Source organism: Panthera tigris, chromosome A2 (genome assembly GCF_018350195.1).
Source record: "Panthera tigris isolate Pti1 chromosome A2, P.tigris_Pti1_mat1.1, whole genome shotgun sequence".
NCBI lineage: Eukaryota > Metazoa > Chordata > Mammalia > Carnivora > Felidae > Panthera > Panthera tigris.
Genome location: NC_056661.1, coordinates 77,172,350 through 77,195,412, shown reverse-complemented (window position 1 = coordinate 77,195,412; position 23,063 = coordinate 77,172,350). Strand labels below are relative to the sequence as shown.

General features: G+C 41.7%; 1 pseudogene; it reads right to left on the bottom strand.

Moving 5' to 3' along the window:
- Positions 1-1,649: 1,649 nt before the first annotated feature.
- LOC107179789 lies at positions 1,650-2,289 on the bottom strand (annotated as a pseudogene).
- Positions 2,290-23,063: the final 20,774 nt, after the last annotated feature.

Below are 23,063 nucleotides of genomic sequence, written 5' to 3'. Positions count from 1 at the left end.
CTGGAGTAAAAGCTCTATAAGGACAAGAATTTTCATGTTTTACTCACTGCTCTACCCCTAGTGCTGGCACATTGTACGAGCCCCAAAAATATTTGTTAAACAAATAAATCCGAGACCATTTTTTCTGGTCTGAAGCAAACAATGTGAGGGCCAAAGGTGTCTGAGAAGTTTGAGAGAAAGACAGAGATTATTTGTGACAACCAGAAAACATGAACAGAGGAAGGTTTGAGCCCTAAGGATTTCCAGAAATGGCATCTATCACATGAAAGAAGTGTTACTAAGAGGATATTCAGACTGTATACAGGGCCAGACATGAGCAAATGGTGTGCTTTTTGAAACAAAATAGAAATAATTTGGCACCTACTGTGTGCCAAGCACTGTGTTATTAATTTATCACAAGAACTATACAAAGTGGTAGTGCTATCCCCATGTACAGATGAAGAAACTGAAGCAAAGAGAAGCAACGTAACTGCCTGAGATCCACAGTTAGGAAGGGGGGGAGCCTCCAAATCTGTCTCTCAGGGTCACAAATCCATTCCCTCTCCTCTCTCTGAACTTGTATGTCCCCTCTGCTCCAGGCACCTTCCAAGTATACCTGGTGTCAATCTCTCAAGGGCTCCTCTAAACCCCAGATGATACCAGGATCTATTTGTTCCCAGACATGTGTTAATGAATGCTATCAGGCTTAGAACCTGGATGCTGTCTTCCTCTCTTCACCTTTTTCAGCTCTACTGAAGTATAATTAATAAATATATATTATATATTATATATTATTATTAATTAATTATATAATTAATATATATAAATATATATATAGTGTACAACATGATCTGATATATGTACACATTGTGAAATGTTTGCCACAGTCAAGCTAATTAACACAACCATCCCTCACATAGTTATACTTTGTATGTGTGTGTGTTTAGAGCACTTAAGATCTACTCTCTTAGCAAATCTTAGCAAATTTCAAGTATACAATACAGCATTATTAACTATAGTCACTATGCTATACAGTAGATCCTCAGAAGTCATTCATCTTATAACTGAAAGTTGGTAACCTTTGACCAATATCTCATTTCCCCAGTCTCCAAGCTCCTGGAAACCATTATTCTATTCTTTGCTTCCATGAGTCTAACTTCTTTGTCTTTTTTTTGAAATCCCATATATAAGTGATACCATGCAGTATTTGTCTTTTTCTCACTGGCTTATTTCATTTGGCATCATACCCTCCAAGTTTATCCATGTTGTCATCAAAAATGGCAGAAGTTCCTTATTTTTTAAGGCTGAATAATAGTCTATTACATGTATAAATGCACATATATACACACACATACATACATATACATACACACACGTATACATACGAGAAAAACTACAGAACTCACTAGAAAGTATTTTAATGATTATATTCTTTTCCCCCAAACTAATACAGCTTTTATTGTATATTTTTTTAAGTTTATCTATTTTGAGAGGGGGGGAGGGGCAGAGAGACAGGGAAAGAGAGAATCCCAAGCAAGCTCCATGCTGTCAATGTAGAACCCAATGGGCTCAGACTTACCAAACGTGAGACCAAGACCTGAGCCAAAACTAAGAGTCGGTCACTTCACCGACTGAGCCACCCAGGCACTCCTTATCGCATCTTCAAAATATCACAAGTAAGTCTGAAAAATCATCTGCCTTCTTGCTGTTTCTGTAGCTGGACAACTTAGATCTTCTTCATCAGTCTGCTGAACTGTTCCTTTTTCAGAAACACAGATACCATCCCCAAATTTTCTGATATCCTTCTTTTTAACTGTTGTGGCATGCCTGAATCAAGCAACTGGGTTTCATTCAAGTTCAATGCCATTCCCTTCAAGCATTAACTCATCTTTCTGGGCTCAAGATACTGAACAAGCAATACCTGGCCTCATCTGAACCCTATGGATATATTTTTCACCGAAGGAATTTCAGATTTCAACAAGAGAACCATTCCTGAAGAACAACACTGATGGGGAAGTGAGCAAACACAGACCCCATCTTGTACTGGAAGCCCAGGGTAACACCCTTCATCATGCTCTGTACATGACTATGGATGGTGCACACAGTAGCCAGTTCTTTTCTATTTCTCCATCATTTGTCAATGCAGAGCCTCTTCTTTTTCTCTCCTAGCAGACTGAGTTCTACATTGAGGTGACTGAGGTTCCTTTGCAGGGCTCCTCTGGGGCCCTTCACAGTAACAGTGCATGCCTTTAGAGTGATGTCAACATTTTCTGCAATGTCGACAGTCTGATTGCCGAGAGTAGTCTTCATTCTCGCAGTAGATGCGGCAAAGTGATTACATTATCAACAAAAGAAAAAGTACAGTGAAAAAGGTTTCGGGATGGCTCAGTCAGGACAGCACGTGACTCTTGATCTTAGGGTCATGAGTTCAAGTCCCACACTGGGCATAGAACCTACTTAAAAATATGTAAATATTTTTGGGGTGCCTGGGTGGCTCAGTCGGTTAAGCGTCCAACTTCAGCTCAGGTCATGATATCATGGTTTGTTGGGCTCTGCGCTGACAGCTTGAAACCTGGAGCCTGCTTCAGATTCTGTGTCTCCCTCTCTCTCTGCCCCTCCCCTGCTCATGCTTTGTCTCTGTCTCAAAAATAAACATTAAAAAAATTAATATATATTTTTAAAGATTTTATATCCTATATTTATGTGTGTGTGTGTGTGTGTGTGTGTGTGTGTGTGTAACACCACAGCCTGATTCTAAAGCTCTTTACTACTTTGTCATACCACATTTGATACCAGTTAAGTGCTCACTCTGTACCAACAAAGGGGTTGGTAAGGAGATAATTATGAGAATATAACCTACTGGTACATTTTGTAAAGCGTTTATGAGTAGAATCTGATTAATCATTTGCAAACCTTAGGAGAACAAACAAAAGAAACTTTTAGATAAAAGCAGGAGAGAGATGGTTTTGTAACATGAGGATGATGAAACACTTGGATGAATTTTTACTGGGGTCCTGATCCCTGGAGAAACCTTCAAGGAGAGAATTTACCACATTCATCGTGGATGGTTCTTACCGCCATCGTGGAGTGCTTTTGTTTTTGTTTGTTTATTTTTTTTAATTTTATTTAAATCTAAATTAGTTAACATATAGTGTAATAATGGTTTCAAGAGTAGAATTTAGTGATTCGTCACTTACATATAACACCCAGTGCTCATCTCAACAAGTGCGCTGCTTAATGCCCATCACCCATTTAGCCCATCCCCCCCCAACACCCCGCCAGCAACCCTGAGTTTGTTCTCTGTATTTAAGAGTCTTATCATTTGTCTCCCACTGTTTTTGTTTTATTTTTCCTTCCCTTCCCCTATATTCATCTGTTGTGTATCTTAAATGTGGAGTGTTTTGATCCAGATTAGAGGGTGCCTCACTGCTGCCACCAATGGGGAATCTAGGAGGAAGAATGTCCATACTCTGCATTGGTCCCACTTGACATCAGCTTTTCACAGCTGCAATGCTTGCAACATTAAGGTCACATCTAATGAGTGTGATTATTGTTCATCATGAAATGGTAAATATATCTATAGAATGACATTGATTAAAGGTATTTTTGGGCTTTTAACATTTTAACTGGATGAAATCGTCATAACCTAAGAAACTTAAAATCTAATATGGACCTTTACATTTAGTAGGAGAAGTGGGAAATGGAAGCTCAAAACTAGGATAGTTGTAAGAAAGATGCTTCTTAAAGATCGATGCAATGAGGAAAACAAAATTTCGGTTTCTAGACACCAGTGCTGCAGTTACCCGTTATTTCCCACCTGCCCAGTAGGCGTCAGTGTAAGACAATGTTCCTACAACTGAACAAGCTTTAAAGCAGAAACAAAACAAAAGAGTATGAAGTTATAAAACAGAGAAGATGCAATAAAGATGGGGCTACCCAAATTTCACATGAGCCTTAAAATGTCATCATTTAAAGAGAGATGATCTAAACAAAGTTCCGTCATGACTAAGAGGAGGGACCACAGCACCTCAGAAGACCCCATCTGGCTCTCATATTCCTTGTCAACTCAGCAGGAACTCCTCGAGCATCTCACAAGGCTTCTAGGAGGACTCAGCATTGCTGTAAGAGTCAATCACTATGAACTAGTGTAGTAACCAGAACACTCCCAGGGAACAAAGCAGCATTCGGCCCAGTGCACTCCCTTTGAAAAACAGATATTATCCCCACTTCTCAGAGACAATATTAACATAATATATCACAATAAGGAATATATCATAATAAGGATTACAAAAGTGGAAAGAAGAAGGGAGTTAAAGTTTGTATGTGGGCTTTGCAGAATGTGTTGAGTCAGTCAGGGTTAGCTTCCTGGAAGAGTTGGCCTTTGAACTGTGATGGAAGAGAAGAGAGGCACAAAACCAGGGCTATCCTAGCCTCACCTTTCTGCTTTGCATTCAGTTTTCCTCCTCCAAATACAACCACCCTATACTCTGATAAAGGGTAACCAATAAAGGGAAAGAAAATAAACATGAATTATTTTTAAAATTCACTATATAAAGGTACTTTTGATATTTTAAAGGGAAAATGATAGGAGGTTGGGGGGAGGGTGGCATCTGTTGAGTACCTAATACACACACACACGTTGTGACATACATTCCTTACCAAAATCCTGAATGTAAGTGGTATTACTCTCACTTTTAGATAGAGGATCTAAGACTCATAGACATTATATATCTCACCCAAGATTATGACATCTAATATTTATGAGTAATTACTCTGCACCATATTAAACTAAGTGAATTCACAATGATCCAATGAAGAAATGATTTATTATTCCCATTTTGCAGAGATGGAAGTCTAACAGAAAATAAGTTATTGCTTCCTCAAGATTACAGCGCTCCTAATTAGTTGAAATTCAAATTCATGCATTGGAAGTAGGGTTCTCTGGGAAGCGGACTGCGAAATGGATTAAGGTTGTGGTTGTTTATTAGGGAATACCTTTAGGATTAGCATCTGTGGAAGGAAGGGACCAGAAGTAGGACTGGGAAACACATCTGTGTTGTCCAACACTGGGCCAAATGGCCAAGCTTGTATACACCTGCCTCGGTCAGTCAGTAGATGTGGACATGGCCCTGGGGGAGACCCCAAAGGGCTGATGACTGACAACTGTCTGCGGACACTACTCCCAGGGCTGGGACCACAAGTCCTTCCTGGGAGGGACATCTTGGCAGCACATCCCTCTGCCTGTTGCACTGTGTCCATATGGTACTCCCAGCTCGTCATGTTTTTCTGCTATACCACAATGGTGGGGGGCCAGAAAGGAGGCAGGGCTGTAGTGGTGAGGTTGTAGAATGGTGAGCCTGGGCCCCAGGCTTCATGGGGAGATGGGCACCAAGGTCTCATCCCTTGTAACCCTCAAATAGCATCAGCTAGGAATCAAGAAAGGGGTGGAGACACGGAATGCTGAGTCAACAGCAGGATCAGTCATTAAATGCTTGTTGTTCAGTTGATTGACAACTTCCAGAGGGTCAAGTTAGGGAGGTACCAACCCACGTGCAGACTCAACAGTTGGTCATGCAGACTCAACAGTTGGTCGTGCAGACTCAACAGTTGGTCGAGGCATTTATGCTATTTAGTAACATCTCATCTCCTGCTGCTTGCCACATTCATCCACCCCAGAGGCTGCCCAAGATGGCAAACCCATCTGGGCATGCCAAAGTGCTGGCCTGGTTTCAGTGCACTGTCCTAACCTACCCTAGGTGACAGTAGCATTGAGTGCACTGTCTTCTATGTGGAAATATAGCCAGCTCACAGTATCTCAAGTGGTAAGGACGGCAAAATTCCAGCCTGAGTGGCAACAAATTCTCATACTTCTGCTTGAATTCAGAGAACAGCTGACTTGACAGAAGGCAGAAAGCCGGTGAGCTTACTTCACTCAGTGACAAATAGGCACAAAGCAAAACCAGCTTTCCATGGTGAAATTCTTCTCAAACGTCATCCTGGTTGTGCATGGAAGAGAAAGCCTGAGAGAAGGCAGGACAGCCGTGTACAAGGAAAACACATCACCTGGTTGGTCTGCAAGTGAATCTGCCTGAAGCCTCAGAACTGCCAGTTCTTCCCTGGGCTACAGTCACTGCCCCTCCCCCCCATTGCGTGCCTTGGACCAAGCCAGTCATTGCCCTTGGAACACTGCCTCCCCTTTGCCACAGGTAGCAAAATCCAGCCAAAGCCCTGGTTCAAAATTTCCTCCATGAAACTATCTATCCCCACCCTCCAGCCAAAAGCAATTTCTTTTATAATTCATTTGGTACCTACTACAAAGCGGTGGGAGTTCTAACATTTTAAATTGTGCATAAGAATCACTCAAAGTGCTTGATTAAAAGCCAGGGCCTTTGGCCCTGGGCCCCAGACACTCTGATTCATCAGGAATAGAGAGGTCTGGGAATCTGCCATTTTCCTAGTCAGCTCTGATATTCCTGATTTGCTTGGTCAGCAGAGGATACTTTGAAGAGTACTGGCATTGTGCTTGTAAGATTCTGTCCCTGGGGTGACACAATTGCTACAGAGTTGGTGTCCTCTGAAGGGCATGTTTTAATGCAATTGGAGGACAGAGACCCTGTCTTGTTCATAGCTCTCTCTCCTACAATATCCAGCATAGTGATTCACATATAGTAGGTGCTCAAACATTGTTTAGTGATCAGCTAAGAGTTTTTCTGGTCTCCTGATCGTCTTTTTACTCTTCCAAATGGCTTCAGGTTTGGAGGGAAGCCTGCCTCTCACTCCCATTTCTCATGTATTCCTTCTCGTGCTCCCTCGTGCTTCAAGATCTATCCTGCACCCCTTTGATCTACCCTGCTGTGTCCTCCTTTAGTTGATCTTTTAGCTATTTAACAAAATTTTAACATGATTTTTTATTCTCTCTTTTATCAAAGACCATATTTACTCAAAATTTTAAAACATCCATGTTTACTGGGCATGTTTTAGAAAATACAGTTCACCATTGAACAACGTGGGCTAGAACTGTGTGGGTCCACTTACACAGGAATTTTTTCAATAAATACAGTACAATACTGTAAATGTATTATGGCTCCCTTATAATTTTCTTCACATTTTCTTTTCTCTTGCTTATTTTATTGTAAGAGTACAGAAATAATACATAGAATATACAAAATATGTATTAATAGACTTTCTATTATAAGTAAGGCTTCTGGCCAATAGTAGCCTATTAACAGTTAGGTTCTTGGGGAGTCAAAAGTTATATGCACATTTTCAACTGCATGGGGGTTGGCACCCCTAACCTCTGCACTGTTCAAGGATCAACTGTAAAAGTATTAAGAAGAAAACTTACCTGTAATCTCCATTTCCTATTGAATGCACATTTTCACACATCCTGAAAAGGTTCATTTTTCTGGGGTCTAGGTCAACAGTCTTCTTTATCTTTGGACGTCTCCCTCATTTCTGAGAAAGCTGGGATATTATTACAGATTAAGAAGGGGAGGGGTGACTGGATGGTTCAGTCGGTAGAGCATGCAACTCTTGATCTTGGGGTTGTAGGATCAAGCCCCATGTGAATGTAGAGATTACTTAAAAATAAAATTTTAAAAAAAGGAAGAAGGGGATTTAGGAGAAGAGAGAACCTAAAGTCTATTTTAAGAGAACAAAAGTTGTTCTATGATTAACCCCCACCTATCAAAAGTTAAACAAACATGAAGCTAATAGGCCAACTTTGACCAAGCACACTGCATAGAGGACTGATATTTGGGCAATAGTATTTTAAGGAACACAGTCTTTTCCTGGCTTTCAGAATGTACAACAGGTAGATAATTAACTCAGCACAATGGGTAGAAAGGGTAGATAGAATATACACAATAATGACAACAAAATAGCAAACATATGTTACTCTCTATGTGTTGGGCATTGATATAAGTGCTTCTATGCATTAACTTATCTAACTTCACAATAACCCTTTGAGGTAGGAATTATTATTGCCAACTTTTTACAAATGAGGAAATGAAAGAGTTAGTAACTTGCCCAAGTTCACACAGCTAGTAAGTGGCAGAGTTAGAATTCAAACCTAATCAGGCTCCAGGGTCCATGTTCTTAACTACTAACTGCAAGTCAACTAGTGTTGCCCAACAGTTACAACACATTAGTCATTGAGAGACCTTACGTAACACTGGACTTGAACTTTTGTCCAAGACCCCAAATATTTCAGAGTGTTTACTTGGGAAATAAGTCCACAGTTAAGCCTCAGTTAGACAATTATTCCACTCATAATTACCGTCATCCAGTCTTATCTGACAGATCTTGCATATAGTCTGGTTGAACAGCCACACTTTAAAAAGATGCTTCTTTTATTCCTGGACTTGGTTGCTATTCTGAATTCCTTTATTCTACAAATTTACCAAGCAACTGCTATGTGCCAGGCATTATTCTAGGTTCCTGGCCCAGAAGATAAATGAGCTGTGCTGTTTACCCCCCAGTAGAGGACTCAGCCTCTAGTGGATCCATGGTCATGGATAGACAAAGAGTTAGGGATGGGTGGCATATTTGTACATAAGAAAAACTGCTTAGTAACAGGTGAGCATGGCTCTAAAACTCACACCTTCTGCAACCATGGCATGTCTGAAGTATAAGAAATGCAAATAATCTGAGAGCAGAGCAAGCATTTGGGTTTATGAGAAGAGCCATAGGCATAACCATGGCCAGAGCCAATTATTCACTCAGTGCCACTGTCTCCTGGCCTTCTGAACTGGGTGTTGATGGGGCACTGGTTCCCTGTGTTGATTTGCAAAGCCATCTTCTCTTCCTAGCATCACCTTCTTCTAGCTTCCCTGTCTTCTACAGTGAATAAATATTTTCTCTAATTCACCCAAGTACTAAAGACTTCATGTGCTATCACTGAAATAGCCAAGCAGTATAGCCACTAAACAAAATAAAGATCTCTGCCCATGTGGAACTCACATTCAAATGGGGGAGGCAGGCTGCAAGCAAGAAACACTAAATATGAGGTAAAAAGTAAATGATAGAGTATGTTGAAAGGTGACAGGTGCTATGTGGAAAACAGGTAGAGCAGGGTAAGGGGGATCAAAGGTGCTGAGGTGGGAGGGGAAAGGGTACAACTGTCAAGAGAGGGGTCAGGGTAGGCCTCCCTGAGAGGGTGGTATTTGAGCAAAAATTTGGAGGCAAGGAGGTTTGATACGAGGCCCTCTGGAGAAGAGCCTGACCAACAGAGAGAAGAGCTCCAAGAGAAGCCCCAAGCTGAGAAGGGGGCTATTGAGTTGAGGAACAGTGAGGAGGTGAGTGGGGTTAGAACACACTGAACAAGGGGGAGAATGGTGACAGGTGAGGAGAGAGGTAATGGCACCAGTCACGTGGGCCTCTTCATCCTTGCAAGGACTGGCTCGTGAAACTAAGAGCTATTATAGAATTTTTTGAACAGAGACTTGAAACAGGTTTTAAAGGATCTCTCTGGCTGCTTTAGTGAGAACTGACCATGGGAGGCAGAAGAAAGAAGCAGGGAGACCAGTTAAGAAGCTACTATAGGAACCCAGGCATGAGAAGACAATGGCTCGAACCAGGGTAGTAGTAGAAGTGAGCAGATTCTGTACACTTTTTAAAGGGAGCATGTACTGGTCCAAAGAGATAGTTATGTTGCAGTAACAAGAGACCCCCCAAACCAACAGCTTACAACACTTCATGTCCAGTGTGAGGTGTGAGTCAGCTGTGGCTCTGCTCCTTTTGACTTGGCTTTGGGTCCGGGTCCAGGCTGGCAGAGCAGCCTCTGTCTGGAACATTGTGGATCATTGTGGTAGTGGGAGAAAGTAGATGTGCATACCATACATGGTGGCTCTTAGAGCAACCACCGGAAGTGGTATCCATCAATTCTGCCCACATTTATCTAGTTAAAGCAAGTCATATGATCACTCCTAAACTCAACAAAGTGGGGATATTTAATCCTGCAAGAAGGTGCACAACAGGAAAGGAAACTGGATTATTTGATGACAAGTAATACCATCAGCAACACAGAGCCAACACCTTCCCAACAGATTGGAGGTGGAGCATGAGTGAAAGAAAAGTGTCAAGAGTGACTTGAAGATCTTGGTCTGATCAGCCAGCCACAAGGATGGATTGCCATCAACCCAAATGGCAAAGCTACAGGTGAAGTCGTTTATAGAATATCAGGACTGCAGTTTGGGGCATGTTCAGGTCAAGCTGTCTATCAGATATCCAAGTAGAGATGCCCAGTGAGAAGCTGGATAATATAAGTGTGGATTTAAGGTCAGACATCTGGGCTGGAGAAACAAATTTGGAAAACAGTGCCATGAGGTTGGTATTTAAAGCCATGAGCCCAATGCAACGATAAAGGACATGTAGACAGAGAAAGGTAGGAGACCAAGGGGCACAGCAACATGGAAGGTTCTGGAAGAAGACCAGGAGCCAGGAGGGGAAATTCTGAGAAGAATGGAGCAGTGAGGAAACCCATGAGAGTGTTGTAAGCATTGTCTCCTTTTATCAAAGGAGACAAGAGGGGCTGATTCTATCAAATCCTGTCAAAGATTACAAATTTTACTATTGGATTTAGTGACATGGAGATCATTTGGTGACCTGGAGAAGAGCAGTTTCTGTGGGATGGCAGGAATAAAGCCTGAATAGAAAGGATTTGAGAGAGAATAGGGAAGAAGAATTTAAGTCAGAGAATATGAACTGCACCTTGAGTTTTGCTACGATGAGGAGCAAAGAAATGGGGACTAATGGAAATGGTGGGGTTGAGGGGAATTGTTTTGTTTCTCTTTTCAGATGGAATCTGTAATAGCACAGAAATAAATGCTGATGAGAATGGGTCCAGTAGTGTGTGGAAAATTATACAAAAGAAAGAGGAAAGAATTGCTGGAGTGCTCTTCTTGCCCACAGGAGAGGGGATGATTGGGCTTATCTTCAGACAGGAGCCCAGATACTCCCTCTGGAAGACAGCAGGTTGCAAGTGCTGGTAGATGGGAAGGGGCAGGGGGAGCATATGAAAGTTCTCTTCTTGTGGCTTTTATTTTCTCCACGAAGTCAGAAACAAGCTCATCAGCTGAGAGCGAGGATGGGGAAGAGGAGTTGGAGATTTGAGGAGAAAGGAAAAGGGGTGAGATTATCCCTCCAGATAGAAATCAGAACAGTGGTTACCGCTGGGGGTGCTGATGCGGGAATCAGCTGGGAGGGACTTAGGAAACTTTCTGTGGGGGGTGGGGATCTATAGTATTCTGTATTCGATAGGGGTGTCAGTTACACAATGCGTGCATTTGTCAATGTCATCACACATCATCTGTGCATTTCAGTGAGCATAAATTATACCTCAATTTAACAAGAAGGAGGAAGAGGAGGAGGAGGAGAAGAGGAAGCCAGGAGAGGAGAAAAGTCACCCAGAAGGTGAAAGAGTAAATGGAGGAGAAAAGTATGGCATTAAAGGCTCATTTGAGGTTTATGGTCATTAATTCAATGAACACCACGGTGGTGGTGGTGTATATTCACCTGCCACAATCCACTGCACAGGTGCTGGGCAGGTTTGGATTGACCCAGGGCTGTGGTTTTGCCAAGCAGGTGGTGTAATGTGAGAGAGATATGAAAAGGGTTGTTTGTAGCAATTGACCACAGTGATTATAGTTTTCAAAATAGGATTTTATAGAAAATCCATTATCAGACTGAAATAGACACCGTGGCTATCAAGGTAGAAACGTCCAGGTATTTTAGTGAAAATACTTTCTTGTTGATCTGTCTTGTAATCAGCATCACCTATGCTTTAATCATCTCTGATTGCATCTCATTCTGTTAAATGTATTCATGTGCTCTTTGAAGAGATACTATTCCAGGGAAGAGGGCCTCCTTTGGGAGGACAGGCAGAAATACATTATTCACCATGTGCACATTTTATGGCTCTCCATCATGTGGGCCAATGACTCAGCAATCTTTGCTTTTCTGGGTTATGAGTAGAACACTCCACCATTGCCATCCACCAGGGCTGGCCATGTGGTGGATCAATGAGTAATGGCCCAGAAGCAATGATTACAGAAGTACAACCAAGTTTTTTACTCTTGAAAACATTTCTTGCCTCATGTCTTGGGCAATGTCTAAATGTCACCAGAATTATAGTCTTCCAGTTTAAGGCTTTGATCATAAATTACAATTCCAGTGATCTTGTTATGAGTAAGTTATACTTTACATTTGAAATTTCCCCATCCACTCTTCTGCACTTCCACAATGTTTTGACAGAAGGGTGAAGGGTTGAGAAGCTCCCAACACAAAGAGTTCTGTCTTAGGGCTGACAGCCAGTGTGTGCCCCTCTCTCTGCTGAGGACCCCATTCATGGTCCTGCTGCTCCCATTCAGGGTCTGCAGACATAGCAAGGGCCCTCTCTTGTGCTGCCTTGACCTTGCAATCCAGCACCCTCAATTCCCCTATACCAGCCTATTTGAGACAACTTTACTGAAGGGTCAAGGTAATTTTAAAGGGATTGAGGGAACGAAAAGTTAAGCTGAATGCTAGGTTTGGTTTTCTTCAGAATCCAAAGGCAACAGGAGCCTAAGATGTTAACTCTTCACAACAAGGTTCTTGCTCAGGCTCAGAACCAACCTGTTCACATCCTGAATCCGGAGCCCTCATATCTAAATGTCTCCCTCAAAGAGATTCTTGCCTCTAGTTTTTGGAAGGAAAATCTCCACACCTTCTGGAAAATTGTGCCCCTCACCCAGAGGGATCAATTCTCATCCTAGAATCCATAACCTCTCCCTATTAGAGCACACCCCACATCTGGGCCTTTCAGCAGGGGCTCCAGTAAGACCAGCCACGATGTCTATTGATGCCCCACGTGCCTCGACAACCAGTAATTGGGAGGGAAGGGGCTGTCCAGGGTGGGTTCCTCACATGGGTGAGCTGAGGGTACTCACCTGTTTACTTAACACCTATTGATTCAAAGGTGGACCCATTACACCAGCTCCATCCACACATTCCCCCAGGGACAAACATTAGTGTTCCTGGACGGTCTAAAGCCATACTTACTGCAATCAGTAGTATTCCATAGAATCAGGAAGTCACATTATTATACAGAAGAGAATCCAGTTTTTTTCTTGCTCCCACATTCTTGCTTGGTAGACACATCCTTGGTTAAAAACAGAAGCCCTGATGTAAGTATCTGTGGAGGAGGGTGTGCCCTTATCCTACTCAGCTCCCATCTTGTGTAAAGCCAGGCAGTGGTCTGTTTGACTTATCTCCACACTGATGATTGCCCAGGTCTTCCCCCACTCCCTCCTCACACTGGCTCCCCTCCCCCACCACACTTAAAAGATCCGTGGGGGGGCTGGAAAGGGTTCACAGCACAGCCACACAGAGGAGGCATGAACTTTGGCTGCAGAATCGAGATGGGGACATGAAGCTGGGGAAAAGCATGTAGTGAGGTGACAGGCACAAGCTTTAATGGCACACAGAGTTAGGCCACAAACAGACTTACAGGCCATGCTGTTCCTAGTCCTTTGACAATCTAAGGAAGGAATTCTGAGGCCTGACTTCATCAGACTGCTAGCTCATCAGTGATCCAGAGGCTTTCACAGAAATAAAACTTTGAGGTCTTCGGATTTCCCAATGTTTTTGGGTTTTCTTTGTTTCTGAGTAAGAAAAAAAACAAAACAAAGGAAAATTTTAACAACTATTTGTCCAACATACATAGAGAATAACAATGGCAATTTTCCAGAAATGTTGAGAAGATGGCTGAATAAAATTGAGAAGCAATTGGCAGGAAGTAATTTGGTGGCTAAGCATTAGTACACCATATAGTAAACTACAGATGAAATAACACACCCAGTAATAAAAATATGAAGAGCTACTATAAAGCACCGGGACTTTGACACCAAAATCCTGATTCTATTAAAGTTTATTCACAACTATTTTTTCTAAATCCTAGTTATTAATAATACTCCCTAACATTCGACCAGAAAAATGCTCTCACCTACCTTACTTCACAAAAAGCCTGTAAGCAGAGTGTTATCACCATTTCTATCTGTGAGAAAAGAGCTCAAAGAATTCAGTGGCTTGCCCAAAGTTACACAGTGAAAATGAGATGACTGCCCACATCAAGGGGACCCAGCCTGTTCCTGCCACAGGACTTTTTACCTAGCCATTTCCTTTGCCTGGAATGCTCTTCCCCATGCTTCACGTGGCTGGCCACCCATCGTTCTACTTGTGCTCCAAATGTTGCCTCCTCAGAGGAGTCTTCTCTAACAGCAGGGTCTAAGGTCACCATCCCCCATGCCAGTGGCACTGTATGCCAGGAGGCATCAAACTATATTTGCAGGCCAAATCCGACCCACCTGTTGTTGGTTTGGGGTTGTTTGTTTATTTATCTTTGTAAATCAAGTTTTATTGGAACACAGCCATGCCCACTCATTCAAATATTGGCTATGACTGCTTTCCCACTGCAGCTGCAGACTGGAGTCGTTGAGACCAATCATACAACCTGCTAGCCTGAAACATTTGCCATCTGGCCCTTCACAGAAAAAGTTTGCCAACCTTTGTTCTGTCCTGTCGTTCCACTTATTTTCTTCACAACATTAATCATAACCTGTGTGTCTATATCCTGCATCTAGAATGTAAGTTCCATGCCTGTGGTCTTCACCATTATGTCTCTAGCACCTACATCAGTAGATGATCAATATATCATCCTTTGTTGAGGGACAAGTGGGTTTTGGTGTGTTCTAATTTCACAGTCTCGAGGTGTTTTCTCTTTTAAGTTAGGCTGACCAAAGGAGAAAAATATCTGCTCCCCTTTGTTGTTATATATTTCATTGTCAATCAATAGTGCTCGTTTTGCTTTTAAAATAGGTGTCTGGGGTGCCTGGGTGGCTCAGTTGGCTGGGTGTCCAAATTCGGCTCAGGTCATGATCTCATGGTTCATGTGTTCGAGCCCCGAATTGGGCTCTGTGCTGACAGTGTGGAACCTGCTTGGGATTCTCTCTCTCTCCCTCTCTCTCTGCCCCTCCCCCACTTGTGCACACACACTTTCACTCCTTCATTCAAAAATAAATAATAAAATAAAACTTAAAAAAATAAAATAGGTGTCTGAAAGGCATTGCCACATAATTCATTTCAACATTATATTAACTTATTTAAATTAATTGGTTACTGCTTAATTTTTTTAACTTTTTTTTTTGATGTTTATTTTATTTTTGAGAGACAGAGAGAGAGAGAGAGAACGAGCAGGGGAGGAGCAGAGAGACAGAGGGAGATGCAGCATCTGAAACAGGCTCCAGGCTCTGAGCTGTGAGCACAGAGCCTGACACAGGGCTTGAACTCATAAACCATGAGATTGTGACCTGAGCCGAAGTCAGCGCTTAACCAACTGAGCCACCCAGGCACCCCAGTTACTGCTTAATTTTTAAATTATAATGAATACTGGCATTTTGATCATGATATTAATGCTCATTAATGAAGTTTCAAAATCCACAATCCATTTAATTTATTAACATAATACATCTTTTTCTAATAAAACAAAAGTAGGAAGCATTAACTACTAAAAATTGCACACTGTAACCATTAGAATCTATGTCCTATCTTCTCTCCTTACTAGAAAAGCCCTGAAAGATTTATCATGGAGAATATGAAAGAAAACTATTTTAGTCCTCTAACAAATTCTTATCTGGCTCCTTCCACCATCACCTTTTGACCTCTCTGGCCCAAAAAAACAAAGGGCAATTAGCGGTGGTGAGACAGTAGGTAAATGAGATTTACCAGAAATTTCTTCAGATGAAATACTCAGGAGAAAGATTTTTTTTCTTAAGGTGGGGGTGGGGTGGGGAGAGACTAAGAATTTCTAACCCAGCATTCTCCAGTAAGATCCCCCACCAACATGATCCCAGACATTAATAGATTGGCAACCATGTGTTTTAGCTTGAATCCATGACAGGAGTCCAGTTGCCTCTGAAAACAAAAGAAGATCCAGTACTTGACCTTTAATATCCACTCTGCAACACTGACCTCATCACATACTTTTCTTCCAAATGTCTACTGTGTCATTAAAAAAAATTTTTTTACTGTTTATTTATTTTTTGAGAGAGCACAAGCAGGAAAGGGGCAGAGGGAGAGGGAGACACAGAATCCGAAGCAGGCTCCAGGCTGTCAGCACAGAGCCCGACTCGAGGTTCGAACCCACGAACCATGAAATCATGACCTGAGCTGAAGTCAGACACTTAACCGACTGAGCCACCCAGATGCACCCCCCTCCCCGCACTGTGTAATTTAGATTCTCCAGGATCTTTACTTTTAAACATCAAAGATATCTTCACATTCTAAGCCAGGTGACTGTGTTTTCCTCCTTTTCTACTCATTATCCCCCAAATAACTTAGATTTTTTTGTTCTAAATTCTCCATCAGAATTGTGATGCTTCCCAACGTACATGATCAAAATTCTTAACTTCCAAAACCAATTTTCTCTTTCCTTTGCTGCCCCAAATGTTTCCCTTAAGAACATTTAAAAATAAATGCAGAGGGGAAACATTTTTTGAGGCATTTTATTTTATGTTTGTTGTTCCTATGTCAAGAATACCCATTGTGATAGGTTTATTCAAATAGAAGACTGACTTCCCTTCTAGGAGCTCCTTGTGAAAGAAGTTCCCAGGGTTAGGGAGAAACAATACACAATGCCAGTACTTCTCAAAAGATAGCCCCTGGAAATGCAAATACATCTCTTACATAATTTGCTAATTTAACCTACCCTGACTACCCTATCTCATCTAGTACCCACAATCATTGTCTATTCCTTTGACCTGCTTTATATTCTTCTAGACACGTATCACCAAGTTCTTACCTAACTCACGGATTGCCTCACTTACATTATTTGTCTCCCTCACCAGCCTAGAAGCCCCAGTCTTCTATTCCACTCACTTTTCAAGCTTTGAACGGTATCTACCAAAAAATAGGTGCTCAATAAATATTTGTTGCGTGCAGCAGACGCTTTGGGTTCTCCATCCTAATCACATCCTTTTTATTCTTGTAGTGTTTCTTTGCACCCCTTTAAGTGCTTTTGATTCCAATGATCCCCCTCCCACCAATTCATCTTCACAGCAGTGCTCCCCAGCTACCAGAGCTGTTTTGCCACCGCAGGTAGAGGACCTGAGTCCCTGGCAATTACTCCTCCCCTGGGCAGCCCACAACCAAGGGCTGACTGATAAGCAAAGAGAGCACAGCTCCCCTGCCCAAGGGGCTAGGAGGTGGGGTAGGGGTGGTGGGGGAGAGGGGGAGCGTTGGGGAAGGGAGCCAGTGGTCCTTAGCTCAGTATCTGTTTCTTTTTTTTTTTTTTTTTTAATGTTTATTTTTGAGAGAGACCAAGAGACAGAGCATGAGCAGGGGAGGGGCAGAGAGAGAGGGAGACACAGAATCCCAAGCAGGCTCCAGGCTCTGAGCTGTCAGCACAGAGCCTGACGTGGGCTCAAATCCACCAGCCGTGAGATCATGACCCAAGCCAAAGTTGGACACCTAACCTAATGAGCCACCCAGGTGCCCCACTCAAGTATCTGTTTCTAATGAGCCTAACCTAAGACACTGAATGAATGAGTGTGCTAACATTTTACACAAACTCAAATCATTCCTTGAAAATTTCACAGTAAAAACAAAAATATCAACACATTTCTCTTAATTCTACTCAAAACAGTAATGGATTGATATTTACCACCTGAATCTATGGTAAAAGTAATTACCTGGGGCCTTTAGGAAGGGCTCAACTTTAAAAGTAATTTCCCCGAACAGTAACTCTAAACCATTGGCAAAAAAGAAATGACTGAGTCAGCCCCCATTAACCACACAGAATTACACTTGTTTGTTAATGCTATCATTTGAAAAGCATTGCTCTTAAAAAAAAAACAGAGCTGTAACAAAGAAAAATTTCAAATGCATTTGCTTTGAATGCTGCCTGGTTCTCCTAACTCCCCACCAGTATCTCCATTTCTCAGTCCAAACGTAGGTAGGTTAAGTTTATTTTGCATCTTCAAAATGTCATTCACAAAAATGAGAGCCTCTCTGCCTGATTAATTTTGATCAAACTGCTTCATCTAAATATCTAAAATGCCAGGTTTGCTTTTCAAACGTCCTCTACTGGGCTTCAACTGCCTCCCACAATTCATTTTCCTCTCCTCTCAGGTGGTAAAAGGACACCATGTCAAAGGCCAAATCTGAGCCATTACTGGCAGATCTGGAAGTAGAGAATAGCAGCATTTTTGAGTGCAGGTAAAGATAATTTCCTGAAATCAATCCTAACAAGAAAGACAACCACCTACATTTCCATTTCCCTGCCCTGTGGATCTTGCAGTGAGCAGGTCTTTTCCAGTAATGCTTTTAGGATCATGACTAACATTTAAAGAAATAAAGGATGTCAGTTTTTATAAGCAGTAGCTAGAATTACATGAATACCTCCATTTTTACACATTCTGTTCTCATATGTTTTGTTTCTGTCACCTTGTTACTTTAGCAAATCTTTCTCTGTATCCTTCCTGACACCAAAAGTATACTAAGTCAGAGTTATTCTCAACAAAAATCCACAGTGTCTCATTTGATTGTGTACACATTTCTCCTTACGTCCTGGCTGTAACAATAACACCGCGCACTTTCACAGGATCGCTCTCTGGGGTCAGCTCTGATGAACAGATATTAGACTGTAAGTCTCAAGAGACTTTGTTCACTTAATGGTATTTGCTTACATGGACTTAGTGTGTATGCACGTTCACAATAGGCACTTTTGGTGCCAACACCCAAGACAATAGGGTGTTTCCACAAAAGCCTTGGGCCCACCCATGCTCTCACAAGGGCTCTTCCTCCGCACTTGAGGGGCCCCAACTGGACCTCCAGGGCATTACAGCTGAGCATCTAATCCCAACCACCCCATGAAAATTTCTATGGAGAAAAATATCTATGGAGATAAATAAACGCTAGGAATTTAATGTAGTTACAGAAAGTGCATCTTCTATTTCATGCCAACAACCATGTGCCATGTGCAGTAAACTACGATAACTGTGTATATGTGAACTCAGTTTAGTGTTATCAAAACTGTGCCGAAAAGCTCATTCAGCACCTTCACGGATGCGCCTAACATTTTGCTGCATAGTAATTACGCATAAATGGCAAGCAGTTCTACTAAGTTGCTGAGATTACTTTGGCCAAACCAAGTTTTATAGTTTATGTTTTGGTAAGTTTGTCTGTTGCTATGCATGTGTGGTTTAATAATGTTTCTAGGGGCGCCTGGGTGGCTCAGTCGGTTAAGCGTCTGACTTCAGCTCAGGTCATGATTTCACCGTCCATGAGTTTGAGCCCCGTGTCAGGCTCTGTGCTGACAGCTCAGAGCCTGGAGCCTGCTTTGGGTTCTGTGTCTCCCTCTCTCTCTCTGCCCCTCCCCTGCTCGTGCCCTGTCTCTCTCTCTCAAAAATATATAAACATTTAAAAAAATTAAAAAAAATAATGTTTCTAAATGTCAATTATCAGCAAATTTCCCTAACATCATATAAATCCAAACAATACAAGACATCAGTCCAAAGACTGAACCTCCAGTGGCTGGCGCTCCACGGGCAATAGAGCTCACCCGCTGGTCCTAAAACCAGACATTGTGTTCTTATCTTCAATGTGCCTCTTATCCTCCAGTTTGGTCACCTCCCAGCCATCTTCCTTCCAAAAAGCTGGGCCCCCTACTCTAAAGTCTCCACATGTTGCAAAAGCTCAAAAACAATGTAGCAGAGAACCTAAGGTCACCTCTGTCCCTCAGAGTCTAGTGTTCAGAACTGACACATTATAAACCATACTCCTAAACATCCATGCCCACAGCTAACACCATTCATATTCCAAGGCAATACTTCTTTACATGTCTTGTCCTATGCCCTATGATCTCAGAATGAAAGCTGATTGCAGCTGAGTGACATGACAGTTTATGGGAGGTGTCTTTGCTGACTTTGGAGACACGGTTTTGACTTTGAAACATTTAAGAGAAAACACAAGTTAATTTCTCATATCGTTTCTCTCAAAGTGAATTCAATAGATCCTTGTGTTCACCAAGTAGCATTTCCCAGTGGTGTCAAAGCTTCTCTTTGTGTTCCAACCCCAGAAGGTTTGGTTCCGGGGGACACACAGATTACCACTGTATTTTCAACAGTTGTATACTGGCCCTTAGGAATATATATATAGTAATATTAACAAGTTCATGTTACTCTTAAATTATATACATGTAAGTTTGGATGTGACCTTCACGAAACATGACACCATTTTTAAATATTGCTGCATGACTCTAGACATTGCTTTGAGACGAATAAATCACAATTATATGTGATAGTAATTTATATGACACAGAATGTGACATCGTGTGAACTTTTGGCCCACAAGTCAAAAAGCGTTTCTAAAGCGTAGACTCTGACTGTAAAGAACTTTTAACAATTCTTTTTACAATTTACTTCATTCTTATTTTTCTTGTATGTGTACCATCGAATGGCGCTCTCATTGTGTGCCTGTGACCTCTTCAGAGTTCCAAAACCCTTTGTGGAGACCCACAACATCAAATTTATTTTCATAATATGTTAAAATATTGTCCTAATTACTATACTAATATTTGCACAGATGATGCAAGAGCAGTGATGGATATAACTGCTGGTGCTTTAGCACAAATCAACCAATGGCATGAAATCTAGGAGTGATCACTGTTCTTCACTACTGTCCACTCACATTAAAAAAAAAAGAGAGAGAGAGAGAGGTGCCTGGCTGACTCAGTCGATGCAGCGTGTGATTCTTGATCTCAGGGTTATGAGTTCGAGTCCTACATTGGGTGTAAAGATTCCTTAAAAATAAAATCTTTAAAGAAAGGGCATACCTCAGACCACCACAATAAAGAAAATATCATAATAAAGTGAGTCAAATGAATTTTTTGGTTTGCTAGTGCATATAAAAGTTATGTTTATGCTATACGATAGCCTATTAAGTGTGCAATAGTATTACGTCTAAAAAAACAATGTATACACTATAATATAAAAATTCTTTATCACTAAGAAATGCTATACATCATCTGAGCTTTCAGCAAGTCATAATGTTTTTGCTGGTGGAGGGTCTTGCCTCAATGTCTTTGGCTGCTGACCGAGCAAGGTGGCTGGCAGTTGCTGAGGTGGGGTGGCTGTGGCAATTTCTTAAAATAAGACAACAATGAAGTTTGCCACATGGATCAACTCTTCCTTTCATGAACAATTTCTCTGTAGCACGCAATGCTGTTTGATAGGATTTTACCCACAATAGAACTGCTTTCAAAATTAGAGTCAGTCCTCTCAAACCCTGGTGCTGCCTTTTCCACTAAGTTTATGTAATATTCTAACTCCTTTGTGGTCATTTCAACAATCTTCACAGCATCTTCCTCAGGAGTAGATTCCATTTCAAGAAACCACTTTTCCCTGCTCATGCATCAGAAGCAACTCCTCATCCGCTAAAGTTCCATCATGAGATTGTGGCCATGCAGCCCCATCCTCAGGCTCCATCTTCTCATCCTAGTTCTCCTGCTGTTTCCACCCCATCTTCAGGTCCTTCCTCCACTAAAGTCTCCAACCCCTCAAAGTCATCCATGAGGTTTGGAATCAGCTTCTTCCAAACACCCGTGAATGTTGTGGATGGAGCTACAGTGTATTATGCTAAGAGAAACAAGTCAGTCAGAGAAAGACAAATACCACATGATTTCACTCATATGTGGAATAAGAAACAAAACAGATGAATATATGGGAGGGGGTGTAAAAAGAGAAGAGAGGGAAACAAAAGTCTCATTACGAAAGTCCTAGATGATATCTTCCAATAGAAGCCTGTTTCATCTACACTGAAAATCTGTTGTTTAGCCACCTTCATTAATGATCTCAGCTAGATCTTCCGGAGAGTTACTCCAGCTTCTACATCAGCACCTTCTGTTTCACCCTGCACTTTTATGTTATGGAGGTTCCTTAAACCTCATGAACCAACCTCTGCTAGCTTCAAACGTTTCTTCTGTAGCTTCCTCACCTCTCTCAGCCTTCACAGAATTGAAGAGAATTAAGGTCTTGCCTTGGATTAGGCTTTAGCGCAAGGAAATGCTGTGGCTGGTGTGCTCTTCTACCCAGACCACTCAAACTTTCCCCAGGTCAGCAATAAGGCTCTTTCTCTTTTTTATTATCCATGTACTCACAGGAGTAGTACTGTTAATGCCCTTCAAGAACTTTTCCTTTGCGTTCACAACTTGACTAACTCTTTGGAGCGAGACACCTAGCTTTTGGCCTATCTTGGCTTTCTAGCTTCCCAACTGGGCTTAATCATTTCTAGCTTTTGATTTAAAGCAAGAGATGTGCAACCCTTTCTTTCACTTGAGCACTTAGAGTCCATTGCAGGGTTATTAACTGACCTAAATTCAGTATTGTTGTGTCTCAGGGAATAGGGAGACCCAAGGAGAGGGAAAGAGATGAAGAACAGTCAGTGGAGAAGTCAGAACACATACATTTATCAGTTAAGATCTCCATCTCATGTGGGCGCAATCCGTGGCACCCCAAAACAATTCCAATGGGCGCAATTCGTGGCACCCCCAAACAATTACAGTAGTAACATCAAATATCACGGATCATGGATCACCACAGCAAATATAATATTAATGAAGACGTTTGAAATATTATGAGAATTACCAAAATGTAATACAGAGACACAAAGTAAGCAAATGCTGTTGGAAAAATGGCGCCAATAGACTTGCTCCATGCAGGGTTGCCACACTTATCAGAACGAATTTTACCTCAGCTCTATTAAAGAATATCAAGAACTGTGTCTGTTCTGAAATGGTAGTGAAAATATTAAGCCCTGGCGCCATTAAAAATTTTTTTAATATCATATTATTCCTCAATTCTCTATTAGTAGTAAAGAAACAAACAGTAACAATTCCTAATTCTTTTTTCTAACACACTGCAGAGAAAAGAAGTCCCATGCTGTGGGACTGCACCAAACCTTACCTGCCCATGCTGACAGCAAAGATGGCCTAGCTTATAAACAGATAGAGTGGTCTTCGAAGACCCAGGAGGGCCATTTTAACCGTGTTTCCC